Source organism: Rhinatrema bivittatum, chromosome 5 (assembly GCF_901001135.1).
Source record: "Rhinatrema bivittatum chromosome 5, aRhiBiv1.1, whole genome shotgun sequence".
Taxonomy (NCBI): domain Eukaryota; kingdom Metazoa; phylum Chordata; class Amphibia; order Gymnophiona; family Rhinatrematidae; genus Rhinatrema; species Rhinatrema bivittatum.
In genome coordinates this window covers 77,439,570-77,455,736 of record NC_042619.1, presented here as the reverse complement: position 1 = coordinate 77,455,736, position 16,167 = coordinate 77,439,570, and positions in this window count along the sequence as shown.

Sequence of the window (16,167 nt, the reverse complement as noted above, 5' to 3'; positions counted from 1 at the left end):
GCCGGCTGCACAAAATCGGCAGCCTTGCGCACGCCGATCCTGGATTTTAGCGGCTACGCGCGTATCTACTAAAATCCAGCGTACTTTTGTTTGCGACTGGTGCGCCAACAAAAGTACGCGAACGCGCATTTTTTGTAAATCTACCCCTAAGTGTGCTCAATTTATTTATAAGTCTCCTGTATGGTTCCAAGTTAAAGGCCTTACTGAAATCCAAGTACACTATGTCTAGCGCTCTCCCTTGATCCAACTCTCCGGTCACCCAATCAAAGAAATTGAACAGATTTGTCTGATAAGATTTACCTCTAGTAAAACCATGTTGCCTCGGATCATGCAATCCACTGGATTCCAGACATGCACTATCCTCTGTTTTAGCAGTGATTCCATTAATTTGCTCACAACAGAGGTCAGATGAACCAGCCTGTAGTTCCCATCCTCCTCCTTACTTACACTTTTATGAATAGGAACAACATCCTTCCCTCTCCAGAACTACTCCTAATTCTAAAGAAGCATTTAAAAGGTCATTGAGCAGAGCTGCCAGAACTTCAAATTCCCTCAATATCCTTGGATGTATCCCATCTGTCCCCATCACCTTAATCTACTTTAAATTTAGTTAGCTCCTCACGAACATGCTGTTAATGAAAATAGATTGAGGCTTACCTAATTTCCAATCTTACTTGTGTTTATTTTGGGGCAGATTTTAAAATCTGCACGCGCGGGGTACATTTGTGCGTGCTACCCGGTGCGCACAAATGTACACCCGATTTTATAACCTGTGCGCGTATGTTATAAAATCTGGGGTTGGCATGCACAAGGGGGTGCACACTTGTGCACCTTGCGTGCGCCGAGCCCAAGGGGAGCCCCGATGGCTTTTCCCCGTTCTCTCCAAGGCCAGTCTGAAATTGGAGCGGCCTCGGAGGGAACATTTCTTCCGCTCCCACCCCCCAGCCCTACCTAAATCCCCCCTACCTTGTTTTACTTATTTACGCCTGCCTCTAGCAGGCGTATCTTGCACCAGCCAGCTGCCAGCGCACCATCCCCCGGCACAGCTGTGCCGGAGGCCTCGGTCCCGCCCCTGGATCGGCACCATGCCCATGACCCCGTCCCCTTCCCGCCCCTTATTCAAAGCCTCAGGACATACGTGCGTCCCGGGGCTTGCGCGCGCTGCCAAGCCTATGCAAAATAGGCTTGGCGCACGCATGAGCAGGTTTTCGGGGTTACGCGCGTAACCCTTTGAAAATCTACCCCTTTATGTGGTCCTGTCCCAGGCCCTTCCACAATAAACTGAACAAAAATATTTATTAAGCAATTTTGCCTTTCCCCCATCAGCCTTTACATATTCCTTCCCTTCACCTCTGAGTCTCACAATGCCACTTTTGCACTTCCTTTATCAATAGCATAATCTAAAAAAAAAAAAGTCTCGTTCCCCCCCCATTTTACCGTACTTGCTGTTTTTTGCTTCCATTTGAATTTTTGCTTTCCTGATTACTTTCCCAGCTTCTCTTAGCTTTTCCAGATATTGTTGCCTGTCTTCTACATTCTGTGATCTCTTGTAGTTTATGAATGCTAACATTTTCTCCTTTACCTTTTCAGCTACTTCTTTAGAAAACCATAGTGGCCTCTTTTTCCTCTTACCTTTATTTACTTTCCTTTTAAAAAGGTTTGTTGCCCTTATCTCCTTTCAGTTTTGCCCACTGCTCTTCTACTTTCCCTAGATTTTCTCAACCAGCAAATGATTCTTTGAGATACACTCTTATTTTAACACAATTGATTTTCCTGAAGTCTAGGACCCTTGCCTTTGAATGAACCTTCACCTCTTGTGCTCTAATAGTGAACCACAATACCTGGTGATCACTGATCCCAGATGATCATCAACTACAACATCATAGATACTGTCCCTATTGGAAAGCTGTAAGTTAAGTTAACCAGATAAGTTAGATCTTCAATTAAGCAGATTTAACAGCCAGATATAACTTATCCAGCTACAGGGCACCAAATATGGAGATATTCAGCAGCAGAGCTGTTGTGCTAAATATCCCATGTAAATTAGCTAGATAGGTTTTATCCATCTTACCCCTAGATTCATCAAAATGCTATAATAATGCATGGATAATGCCCACAGTAAGAAAATGGGCATGCCTATGGTAATTTTAGGAGAGAGAGAAAGAGAAACTATTTATAAGGCCTACATAGTAGTCAACTATTTATATCTCTATAGGAGGGCCAGCTAATAGCTCGAGGTGAGGTGTTGGTGGGGGTTCAAGAGACCGTTTTACATGCAGAGTGAGATGTACAAACAGCAAAGTACACCTCTGTGAAGATTTGATGTCATTTGGAGTGAGGAAAGTTTCACAAAGATGAAATTTCTACTATGTTCTCTCACCCTAGCTTGATGGATTCTGTGATAGGGTACTATCAAGCTAGGGCGAGAGAACATAGAAATCTCAACTTTGTGAGACTTTCCTCACTCCAAATGATGTTGAATCTTCACCGAGGTGTACTGTGCTGTTTGTACATCTCACTCTGCATGTAAAACGACCCCTGACCCCTAAACCACCACCACCATCTCACCTCCAGCTATTAGCTGGCCCGTTTATAGTGATAATTATAGTTGAATACTGTGAAGACCTCCCCAGAGGATCTCTCTCCCCAAGCCCAGAAATGGCCAAAATGCAATTTGTAATCTTTAGTGTAATTTGCGCTATGGCCATTTCGGGCATATTGCACAGCTTAACACCAGGAAAAAAGGTGTAGTTATTTCCGGCATTAAAACCATGTGATAGCATGTGTTATGCTATCACATGGTGAGATTTTGCTCCTCATTTTAATTAATCCCGACCAAACCCTTCCCCAATCCCGCCCTTTCAAAAAATTTGTATTCGTGCTAATGCAGTAACATGATTATCGTATGCATTAACGTGTTATCACGTGTGTTAACACCATAACACATTTTGATGAATCACCCTATGCCATTTTGTTTTCAATATTGACATTATAAGTGAACTTCCAAAGTATCTGCACATCAAAGCTTATCCTCAACCCTATCCAAAAAACTACTCAAATAGTACCAATTTAACCTTCTTACAGAATTTTAAATAATTTCATTTCAAACCTCTAAAGGTAAGGCATTCCATAAAGCTGGGAAAGCAACTGAAAAAGCTCTGGTATGCGTAGACTGTAGACAAAATTCATTAGCCGATGGAGAGGAAGAAGGTAATTCACAAGCTGGCACATACCATTTGAGCTTATCTGCCAAACAATGGGGCAGATTTTCAAAGGGTTGTGCATGTAACCCTTTAAAATCCCTCCTGCACATGCTGAGCCTATTTTGCATAGGCTCGGCGACGCATGCAAGCCCCAGGACGCGCGTATGTCCCGGGGCTGCGGGAAGGGGGCGGGACGCCAATCCAGGGGAGGGACTGAGGCCTCCAGCACGGCGGCTGTGCCGGGGGAATCGCGCACCAGCAGCCGGTCGGCACGGGCAAGTTGGCAGGCGTAAATAGGACAACAAAGGTAGGGGGGGTTTAGGTAGGGCTAGGGGCGGGTTAGATAGGGGAAGGGAGGGGAATGTGGGGGGGAGTGGAAAGAAAGTTCCCTCCAAGGCCGCTCCGGGAACGGGGAAAGCCATCAGGGCTTTCCTAGGGCTTGGCGCGTACAACTTGCACAAGTGTGCACCCCCTTGTGCGCGCCAGCCCTGGATTTTATAACATGCGCACGGCTGCACACTCATGTTATAAAATTGGGCGTAGATTTGTGCGTGCACAAATCTACACGCTCGCGTAATTCTGAATATCTGGCCCAATGTGAATCTGTGTGATAGCAAGAACTTTAAATTGAACTCTTTGCCTACATAATAGGTAATTGCAGAATTTATTGCAAATACTTAGGTAAACCTAAATATGCATTATTACAGTAATCAAGGTGACTTAATACAATAGCTTGAACTACTAAACGGAGCTCTTCAATAATTTCTTCAATGGACAAACTAATCAAAGTTTATGAAAAAGTCTGTTCTTGCTACATTTTTAACCTGTGACTTCAATATAAGCTAGAAATAAAAAAAGAACACCTAAATTACAGGCTTCATTTTCAAACCGATGTGATGTGCAAACGAACGTCAGTATAAAAAAGCTATAAATAAATAAATAAAGCTGTAAAATAAGATTTCTAACATAAACAGCTGAAGGAGTAATTGACATCCCACTACTACTAACCCACAAACCTGAAGTCTTTTCACAGTTAAGAACTAAATCATTTTGTAAAAACCAATCTTGAACTTTTGGCAAAACACTGAACAAACCTTTCAGTGGGCACCTCTCCACAAACTGCACGAGACATAAAAAAAAAAAGCTGCACATCATCAGCATAAAACTTATATATTACCTCTAATGATGTTAAAATCCTATCTAATGGCTTAATGTAAATATTAAAAAGAGCAGCAAAGAGTGCCGATCCTTGAGGAACATCCACCTCATTTAGAGGTAGATTTTAAAAGCCTTGCGCGTGCAAAAACAGCCACATACGCACATAAGTGGGCCGCGTGGGAGCTATGCAAATTTTAAATAGCCAGAAAGGGCGCACGAACATGAATGTACGCGCGTCCAGAAAAAGTAAGCAGAAATGGGCGTTCCAGAGACGGGGCCAGCACTGACATGCATAACCCCTGATTTTCCTCAGCCAGTGCACGCATGTTATGCCCATAACTTTGCTACAGCTCCTCGGTAGGTGTAAGAGTCTGGTGAACATCGGGCAGGGGGGGGGGACACAGAGAGAGAGAGACTCATTATAAGGCTCAGCCTGACACTCAATATATGGACCACTGAAGGGGGGCACTTTGGTTCGGAGTGAGTGTTACGACTGGGCTCCGGTCAGGAGTCATGAACACCACCCAGAAGGGTGGCTCCAGGTTGAGAGAGACAAGAGTGGCTAGAACAGAGTCTGGGTCCAGGCTGGGTCAGGGCAGGCGGCAGATAGCAGTGTCTGGGTCCAGGCTGGGTCAGGGCAGGCGGCAGATAGCAGTGTCTAGGTTCAGGCTGGGTCAGGGCAGGCGGTAAGTAGCAGTGTCTGGGTCCAGGCTGGGTCAGGGCAGGTGGCGAGTAGCAGGGTCTGGGTCCAGGCTGGGTCAGGGCAGGCGGCAGATAGCACTGTCTAGGTTCAGGCTGGGTCAGGGCACAGTAAGCAGGACAAGGCAGGTCAGAAGGCCCGTAGGCCACACACACACAGAAGGCCCGTAGGCCACACACCGTAAGCGGGGCAAGGCAGGTCAGAAGGCCCGTAGGCCACACACCGTAAGCAGAGCAAGGCAGGTCAGAAGGCCCGTAGGCCACACATACACAGAAGGCCCGTAGGCCACACACCGTAAGCGGGGCAAGGCAGGTCAGAAGGCCCGTAGGCCACACACACACAGAAGGCCCGTAGGCCACACACCGTAAGCGGGGCAAGGCAGGTCAGAAGGCCCGTAGGCCACACACACACAGAAGGCCCGTAGGCCACACACCGTAAGCAGAGCAAGGCAGGTCAGAAGGCCCGTAGGCCACACATCGTAAGCAGAGCAAGGCAGGTCAGAAGGCCCGTAGGCCACACATACACAGAAGACCCGTAGGCCACACACCGTAAGCGGGGCAAGGCAGGTCAGAAGGCCCGTAGGCCACACACACACAGAAGGCCCGTAGGCCACACACCGTAAGCAGAGCAAGGCAGGTCAGAAGGCCCGTAGGCCACACATACACAGAAGGCCCGTAGGCCACACACCGTAAGCGGGGCAAGGCAGGTCAGAAGGCCCGTAGGCCACACACACACAGAAGGCCCGTAGGTCAGGTAGAAAAGCAAGGAAGAAGGCCCGAAGGCCACACAGGGCAAGGCAAGGAAAGGCCCAAAGGCCGCGCAAGGCTAGAGCAGGGAGCCCAGGTGAGCTCGATGCCGAAGCACCGAGGGAACTGTCAGGCAGGGTTATAAGGGCAAACCCAGAACATAGAGTGGACAGAGGAGATGGACTGGGCCTGTCAGGAGAGCCAGCACTAGAGGGACCCCTGGTGGTGAGGCGGTTGCACTGCAGCCAAAACTGTAACAGTGAGTTTTCAGGAGGTGGGTTGGGGTTAGGAGTGATGTTGGTACAGACACATTCAGGAGGTATCCATTGTAAAATTGACATCATTAAAGAATTTTAGACCTTATAAGTGATGAAAATTCTAACAAGTGGAGTTGATTTGTACCCTGCAGTCTCTGCTAGCTGCATTGTACAAATCAACTCCTTTTCATCGCGTATAAGGTCTAAAATTCTTTAATGATGTCAATTTTACAAGGAATACCTCTGAATGTTCTAAACATCAAAGTGTTCTAAACATCAAAATCACAGAACATATAGAAAGACATGGTTTAATGGAACAAAGTCAGCATGGCTTTACCCAGGGCAAGTCTTGCCTCACAAATCTGCTTCACTTTTTTGAAGGAGTTAATAAACATGTGGATAAAGGTGAACCGGTAGATATAGTATACTTGGATTTTCAGAAGGCGTTTGACAAAGTTCCTCATGAGAGGCTTCTAGGAAAAGTAAAAAGTCATGGGATAGGTGGCGATGTCCTTTCGTGGATTGCAAACTGGCTAAAAGACAGGAAACAGAGAGTAGGATTAAATGGGCAATTTTCTCAGTGGAAGGGAGTGGACAGTGGAGTGCCTCAGGGATCTGTATTGGGACCCTTACTGTTCAATATATTTATAAATGATCTGGAAAGAAATACGACGAGTGAGATAATCAAATTTGCAGATGACACAAAATTGTGCAGAGTAGTTAAATCACAAGCAGATTGTGATAAATTGCAGGAAGACCTTGTGAAACTGGAAAATTGGGCATCCAAATGGCAGATGAAATTTAATGTGGATAAGTGCAAGGTGATGCATATAGGGAAAAATAACCCATGCTATAATTACACGATGTTGGGTTCCATATTAGGTGCTACAACCCAAGAAAGAGATCTAGGTGTCATAGTGGATAACACATTGAAATCGTCGGTTCAGTGTGCTGCGGCAGTCAAAAAAGCAAACAGAATGTTGGGAATTATTAGAAAAGGAATGATGAATAAAACAGAAAATGTCATAATGCCTCTGTATCGCTCCATGGTGAGACCGCACCTTGAATACTGTGTACAATTCTGGTCGCCGCATCTCAAAAAAGATATAATTGCGATGGAGAAGGTACAGAGAAGGGCTACCAAAATGATAAGGGGAATGGAACAACTCCCCTATGAGGAAAGACTAAAGAGGTTAGGACTTTTCAGCTTGGAGAAGAGACGACTGAGGGGGGATATGATAGAGGTGTTTAAAATCATGAGAGGTCTAGAACGGGTAGATGTGAATCGGTTATTTACTCTTTCGGATAGTAGAAGGACTAGGGGACACTCCATGAAGTTAGCATGGGGCACATTTAAAACTAATCGGAGAAAGTTCTTTTTTACTCAACGCACAATTAAACTCTGGAATTTGTTGCCAGAGAATGTGGTTCGTGCAGTTAGTATAGCTGTGTTTAAAAAAGGATTGGATAAGTTCTTGGAGGAGAAGTCCATTACCTGCTATTAAGTTCACTTAGAGAATAGCCACTGCCATTAGCAATGGTTACATGGAATAGACTTAGTTTTTGGGTACTTGCCAGGTTCTTATGGCCTGGATTGGCCACTGTTGGAAACAGGATGCTGGGCTTGATGGACCCTTGGTCTGACCCAGTATGGCATTTTCTTATGTTCTTATGTTCTTATGTGTCTGTAACGACATCACTCCTAACCCCAACTCACCCCGAATCAAAGTGCCTTATAAAGAGTCTGTGTGTGTCTCTCTCTCTCTCTCTCTCTCTCACTCTCATGTGCGCAGAGCTGCAGACATACATGCATGAAGAGTATTTTATAATCTATGCATATCCTTTATAAAATAGTGCGTATCTTTGTGCGCTGCGAGATACGCACGTTTATGGGCGCACGCATGGCCCTTTTAAAATCTACCTATTAACTATTACTCAGAATGGTTGTTCACCCGCCTAACTTGTTATATTCTCTTATCTAAAAATGACTCAATCCAATGCAAAACTATACCTCCCCTCCCAATATCACGTGCTCTAATTAATAATTTTTTATGACATATCATATCAAACGCAGAGGAAATATCAAATGGGACCAAAATTACTGATCCTTTACTACCAACCAAACAATGAACCTCATCCAGGAAAGATACCAGCAATGTTTCAGTTCCACACCCCTTAAGAAACCTATACTGCTCTTTATCATATACTCCATGTACTTCTATAAAATCATTTAACAGAATTAAAACCCATTTTTCTAGAATTTTACTCAAAGTACAGAGATTCAATGTCAGTATGTAATTGGATAAAGAAATTGCAGCAGTTGGATCCTTCAAAATAGAGTTCACAATAACGCATTTTAATAGATTTGAAACCATTCCTTGTGCTAAAGACAGGTTAATCAAGTGAATCAAAGATAAAGCAAGACAGACCAGTCGCCTTAGGTAGGGATTATTTATTCACACAATTATCTTATAAAAGTGCCCAACTCTGGCCGGGTTTCGCACAAGGCTGCTTCAGGGGCTACAAAATAACCAAACATTGAGGTAAGTAAAAATAATTAAAAACCTAAATAAAGAAATAATAAAAACACCAGAATTAGCATAAATAATAAAACATATATAAACCACAACACATGGATAAGGAAATATGAGTAAGAGAAAGTAAAAAATTACATTTAAATATGCAAATGTTCACTGAAAATTATAAATAAATTATAAATAAAAAAAGTGCATATAAGTACATAGATATTCATATAAAATTAATTAAATACATAAAGACCAATATAAAATATACAAATTGAGAATAAACAAAACAGAAAAACAAACAAAGCATAGAACTGGAGAGGAGAAACAGATATTGTACCTTTCGGGGTGATAATGTTATGAATTGATTTTCCCAGAAGTACGGTAATTGTTGTAGAATATGCTGAACTAATATAAGGAAAAAATAATAAAGAATAGATAAAGAATATCAGTTAACAAATAGCTAAAGTGTTACAATTTTGAAACTTTAGGGTAGAGTGCTCAGGTAGGAAGATAATAAAATAATAACTGGCCACGTTTTGTGCAGTATACCTCAATGGTATAATTTTAAGCCAAATTGCCGTGTCTAGTCAAATGGAATTAATTAATTAATCACGGAGGTTAAGCAGCACACATAGATGGATAATCAAAATAAATTATAAAATGTGTATGCACTGTCGAGTACATATGTACATATGTATTCTACTCACTGAAGTCACGGAGGATTAAACTTCAACCAATATTTCGGTTGAAATACTAAGCTGAACATAAAATAATTACAGTGATCAATATAGCGCGACAGCATAAAGCCTCCTTTTTTTATCTGATTACTTAGATAAACAGATTGCATATAATAATATATATATATAACCAGTATGAAATTATTGCAAAGCAAAACAAATGGGCGGCAGATGGGGGAAGGGTAGGGAAGGGGAAACCCCTTGCAGAATTTTCAATTAAGGTGGGGTATATGAGTGCAAAAATAGTGGAATATATATAAAGATTAAATAAATACAACCAGGTTATCCAGCTAAATGCCTTTGGATATGGCCCCCATAGTGTCTGCATGGAAATAGGAATCATTTTTGTCTTTTAACAGTCAATTCATATTCAATAGAAAGAAGTACTCCAGTCAGAAAGACTTGGGGCCAGATTTAAGTTCCCTTTAAAAAAAAAAAAAAAAAAAGTGTGTTTAAGCACAGTATTGAAACGCTCATCTTTTATCCAAGAACTACATTTCCTGTAACTTCCAGAAAAAACTGCAACCTAAAAGGTGAATTTTAAAAGTCTGTCACGCACATTAATTAAGGGATATGCAAATAAGTCAGGCTCGTGCATCCTGCTGTATTTTCCAAAGCACCCAGATAAATGCGTAAATGCCACGGTGCGCACATCTTAACATTTTTCAAAAAGGGGGCAGGGCATGGTTTGGGCAGGGAATGGGTCAGTGCCTGGCCAAGAGACACGCACATAAATACCTACGCACCCTGGCTCTCGCCAAGGTCCGCTGCCATGTAACTTCTGCTATGGATGGCATGTAAGTTAAAAACAAAAAACAAAAAAAACCTAGGCATTTCAGAGAGGTTTAAAGGGTCTGAGGTAAATGGGGAAGTGTACAGGCTATTAAACCAAGGGGTCTGGAGGACCTAGCTGTTAACTGGGTGAACTACTGGACAAACTGGTCCACTGGTAATGATGTCAGCAGGCACTCGTTTTAAACTCCCCCGAGTTACATGGTAGAAGCTGGATTTGCATGCCCAGTTAATATTTGGCACACATGTGCACAGTCATCTTATTTTATAACATGCACGCATATATGTGTGCAATTTATAAAATAGCCGTGTCTCTGGGCATGGGTTTACGTACACATTCAAATGCGCCGTCCACGTGCCAGTTTGAAAGTTACTGTCCCTATCTTGTGCAAAAAGCACATTGGGTCTATTCCTTGATCCTTGAATATAGCACTTTTATACAAAAGATCGCATGAGGTCTTGCCAAGTTTTTCATCAGTGCACATTCTTTCCTGCTAAACCTGTAAGAAATTACATCATTGAGTAAAAGGTGCTCTGTTTCAAAACCGTGCCAGCAATCTGACTTGCAGAGTTTTTGCCCATTCATGCCCTAATTTGTCATGAAACTTAAATCTAGTTTGTGATCTGCAACATGAGGTTGTCTTCTCTCCACTGAGATAGCAGAGCTAAATAGTCAGTGGTCATTTTCTTAAAAATAAATATAAAAAAGTACCAGGCCAGGCCCAGCAGCAGCCTCCACCTCCCACTCCAGTGACAATGGTGAAAATGAATCAAGTTTCAACGGGTTCCAGGTTGATGAACTGGCAAAATACAACCACTGTGCATGGTGCTGCTTTAAGATACCTGTCAGGTCTATAGAATGACTCTTCACTGAAGATGTGAATTAGCATCCTAAAAAGCCAATTTTCAAGTTCTAATAGGAATAATAATTGTAATATTTTTTTTTCTTTTTTTCAATTTAATCTTAAACAGATAGTGACATTCATGTAACTTAAAAATATGTGGATTATTTTTTTTTCTTTTCACTTACAGGTTTGTAAAACTGTTTTTCCCTGATCTTCCATCCTTGCCAAGTTTTAGAGCCAAGTCAGATGGATTTTGTTACCTCTGTATTTGTTTTGGCTGTTGAACTATTCCATCTGTTTTATTACCTTGTATGTTGCATGGCTACTTTTTCCCCATCGGGGTCTTGGTGCCATTCTGTCTTATAGTATTATGTGGGAGTTAGTCGGGAATTCAATTATTTTAAGCATCTCAGATTGTTCTTCAGCTGCTGGCTTGCAAGACAGAGCCTAAAAATGTACCTTGAGTCGTAAATTCAAATAATGTCGCCTGAGATCTTATTATACATGATAACTCTGATCATCTGCATAGAACTTGCTATACTTTTGTTGGGTTTATTCTGGTTAAGCCTGTAAAAAAGCTACAGTACCAGCACTGTTATTAACTCTCTGATGCTTAACAATGAATACATTGGTTACTACTAAACGGGATTCTACAGTATTTTTAGAAGCACAGGAAACCTAATTTTCAAACCTATTCATGAAACAACGTGTGCATATGTAAGTGGATGCAAGAGATTGTTAGTGCATCATATCTTTCAGTACAATGCAAGAAATAAATACTTTACCTATTTTATAAACATGCACATGTATATTTTAGGTGCATCAAAAATATAATATGCACTTGTAATAACCCTGATTTATATGAAGAGGCAGGTTATTTATAAAGTATGGGGTAGATTTTAAGAAATTGCCCGCGGGTGCCCATGTCCACGCACTACCCGGCACATACACATAGATGCCCAATTTTATAACATGCGTGTAGGCTTTTGAAAATCTGCCCCTATATGCGTATACCATTTTGAACATACTAACTTGCGCTCATCTTGAAATCACTACTTTGCTATCTCCCCCAATTCATCCAGTCCATCTCCAGTTCACCTAGACTTCCTAATGCTTCAGCCTGAACTGCCAACAGTTCACCCAGATTTCCCACCAAAAAACAACAGACAACTCCGATTTCACTTGTGTCAGTCAATGAGCAGGTGTAGAAGTGTACGAATAAGATCGGAAATGTATAATTATAAATCTCTTACAAAACAGTACCTTCTGCGTCTGCTTTTGAACCTTGTGCCTAGCCCACCCCTTTTTTTCTACTGTAAAATTGTATGCATGAAATGGAAAATGCATGCATACGCTCGACATTTACAAAATAACATTTCATCTTCTAAGGTGAATTCTAAAAACCAGGCATGCCCCAAAATCGGGAGATGTGCACGCATGTGGGACAATTGCATGTCCACCTGATTTTAAAAACCACCTACATACGCGTACATCTCCTGATACCAGTGGCGTAGCCACGGGTGGGCCTGGGTGGGCAGGTGCCCACCCAACTTAGACCCAGGCCCACCCAACTGGCACCGGAACTGCAAGGCTGTCGCGGGATCCCATCCCCGCGACAGCGAACAAGAGAACCCACGCCTCGCGCGCCATCAGGGCACACGTGGGGAAGCGCTGCTGCGGCCGTACGGCCAACCGGTCTTCCTGTTCGGGGGGGAGCGCAGCTTCCGCTTCCTCCCCCCAATGCAGGAAGATCAGCTGCCTCTCCTGCTGCCACCCGTTCTCCTGCTATCTTCGGACCAAACGGCCCGCCGAACTTCCTGTTTGGGGGAGCGGAAGCGCCGCGCACAGCTTCCGCTTTCTCCCCCAAAGCAGGAAGATCAGCTGCCTCTCCTGCTGCCACCGGACTCCTGCTATCTTCGGGCGTCGGGCCGATCTTCTTGCTTGGGGGGGGAGGAAGCGGACATTGTGCGCTGCGCTTCCGCTCCCCCCCCCCGGACAGGAAGTTCGGCGGGCAGTACGGCCCGACGCCCGAAGATAGCAGGAGTCCGGTGGCAGCAGGAGAGGCAGCTGATCTTCCTGCTCTGGGGGAGAAAGCGGAAGCTGTGCACGTGCTTGAATGTGTATGTGTGGATGAGAATGGGAGTGTGTGTGGGTGAAAACTGGAGCCTGGGTGTGTATGTGGGTGAGAATGGAAGCTTGAATATGTGGGTGAATGGGAGCTCGAATGTGTGTATGTGTGGTTGAGAATGGGAGCCTGGGTTTGTGGGTGGGTGAGAATGGGAGCTTGAATGTGTGTATATATGGGTGAGAATGAGAGCCTGGGTTTGTGTGGGTGGGTGAAAATGGAAGCTTGAATATGTGGATAAGAATGGGTGGTTGAATGTGTGTATGTGTGGGTGAGAATAGTACCTTAAATGTGTATATGTATGGATGAGAATGGGAGCTTGAATATGTGTGGGTGAGACTGGGAGCATGGGTTTGTGGGTGAGAATAGGAGTCTGGGTTTATGTGTGTGGGTGAGAATGGGTGCCTGGATGTGCGTCTGTGTGTGCATAAGAATATAAGCCTGGGGAGGGGTGAGAAAGTGAGAACTTGAATGTGAGCTTGGGGGGGGGGGGGGGAGAGCATATGAGAGTGACAGCTTGAGTGTGTGAGAGAGAGGCTGTGAGAGAAAGCGTGTATGTGTGTGTGTGTGTGTGTGTGTGTGGAAGGGAAGAAGACAGTAATAGAAGAAAGACACTGAAAAGGAATTAGGAAATGAGCTATAAGGGAAAAAATGGGAAAAAGAGACCAGGACCAACTGATTAGAAAAATACAAAGATCAGACAACAAAGGTAAAAATATATATCTATATTTTGAGATGTTAGCAATTTAAATATAAGCAACACAACCGCTCTCTCAAAATTTATGGACAGGTAGGAGCCGTGTATAAAATCGTAATAATAAGAAGGCTAAAGTACCACAAATCACCGTGAATTATGTTTGTATCATTAAGTAAACCTCATACTTAGGCGTAGATGTGAATGCTGTGCTGCATAATTTGGCATTATTTATCAGTAAAAAAACAACTAGTAGACCTGCATGCCTACAGCCCACCCATGTTAACCTTGTGCCCACCCAAAAAATCAATTCTGGCTACGCCACTGCCTGATACACGAGTATTTCACTTGAAACGGAAAAAGGGCGTGGTATGGGCGGGGCCTGGGCAACTTGGGGTGGGGCCAAGAGATGTGCGCACAAGTACTTATGTGCATGGGTGTGCACCCAGGTCCAGCTCCACAAATTTACCTCTACTATGGAGGAGGTGTAATTCTTCAGTACATTTCCATAATTTTGAAAAAAATGAATTTCTCAAAACAGCAATACATATTTAATTATTTTATACATAATGGAAATGTACTGAAGAGTTAAAAAAGAGCTTTCTTGAAAAGCTTTTTTTTTCCCCATGATGGGAGCTTGGTTACAAGCTTGACGTTGGAAACTGCAGACGTTTAATTTTTCTGTAGTGATTGTCTGACTGAGGTTTTCCCTTTCTATGAAGAAAAATTCTCCAGGATAAATTGAGAAAAATACATTAAGGGAGACAAAAAGTGGATGCTTGGGATATATGATAGGCTGAGGGGCGGATTTTCAGAGCCCTGCTCGCCTAAATCCGCCCAAAACCGGGCGGATTTAGGCGAGCAGGGCCCTGCGCGCCGGTGAGCCTATTTTACATAGGCCTACTGGCGCGCGCAGAGCCCCGGGACTCGCGTAAGTCCCGGGGTTCTCCGAGGGGGGCGTGTCGGGGGGCGGGCCCGGTCGTCGCGGCGTTTAGGGGGCGTGTCGGCAGCGTTTTGGGGGCGGGTACGGGGGCATGGCTATGGCCCGGGGCGGTCCGGGGGCGTGGCCGTGCCCTCCGTACCCGCCCCCAGGTCGCGTCCCGGCGCGCAACAGGCCCGCTGGCGCGCGGGGATTTACTTCTCCCTCCGGGAGGCGTAAATCCCCGGAGAAAGGTAAGGGGGGGGTGTAGACAGGGCCGGGCGGGTGGGTTAGGTAGAGGAAGGGAGGGGAAGGTGAGGGGAGGGCGTTAGAGGATTCCCTCCAAGGCCGCTCCGATTTCGGAGCGGCCTTGGAAGGAACGGGGGTAGGCTGCGCGGCTCGGCGTGCGCCAGCTATACAGAATTCATAGCCTTGTGCGCGCCGATCCAGGATTTTAGTGGATACGCGCGGCTCCGCGCGTATCCACTAAAATCCAGCGTACTTTTGCTGGCGCCTGATGCGCCAGCAAAAGTACGCCTATTCGCGTTTTTGAAAATCTACCCCTGAGAATCTTTTATTAAAAAAAAATGTGTAAATCGTTAATAAATTTAAAAAAATACTTTTTTTTGGATAATTATTTTATAATAAATATAACCAGGGTGCTTTGGGTAGTTTTGGATGGCATCGCTTAAGGATAATACTTAGTGGCTAAATGTGGGGCTTATGACTGCAAGGTTTCGGAAGAGCCCTGGTGCATGGCCCTAGCCCCAGGACCATCACTGCAAGGAGCGACCTAGGCATGTTGGAGGTTGAGAATATAAAGCAGGGGAGAACATTCCCAGGCAGTTGCGAATAAAAGCTCATGGCTCCAGATCCCAGCCTTACTTTTCATTCAGCTGGAAGTAGAAATGAGCAGAAGGAAACTACTGGATCAAAACCAGAAAGGAATACTTAGAAACGTTATATAAATGCCTGCCTTCATGTACTGGCCTGATTAATTATTCCCATAGACTAATGCATCGTCAGGCCAATGCAATATCCGCACAGGAAAAACGGGCGCTTCTGATTGAGCGCCTGCTTTCCCAATGCGTGCTCATCCACCTCTCCCGAGCGCATGGTGCAGTAGGCTTATGAGCCACTGTGTTAAAAAGGAGGCGCTAGGGGAAACTGCGCGCCCTTAGCAGGTCCTCGGCATCGGGCGCCCAGGAGAAGTGGCTGTGTGCGGGTTAGGAAAACGGACGCTCATAAATTAAGCATCTGTTTTCCAAAACTGACTGCCGGCAAGACTTTTTTTTTTTTTCAGGTTGCTGCTTTGCTTTCTCTGCCACGATATTAAGTCGGAGGAGCCACAGAAAGGCAGGGGCTGATGTTAAATTTTGAGGGTTAACATGTGCGCGTCGGGTACACATTTATTTTTCAAGTGAGGGGCACTAACTAATAGCTTCATCAACATGGCATTTACATGT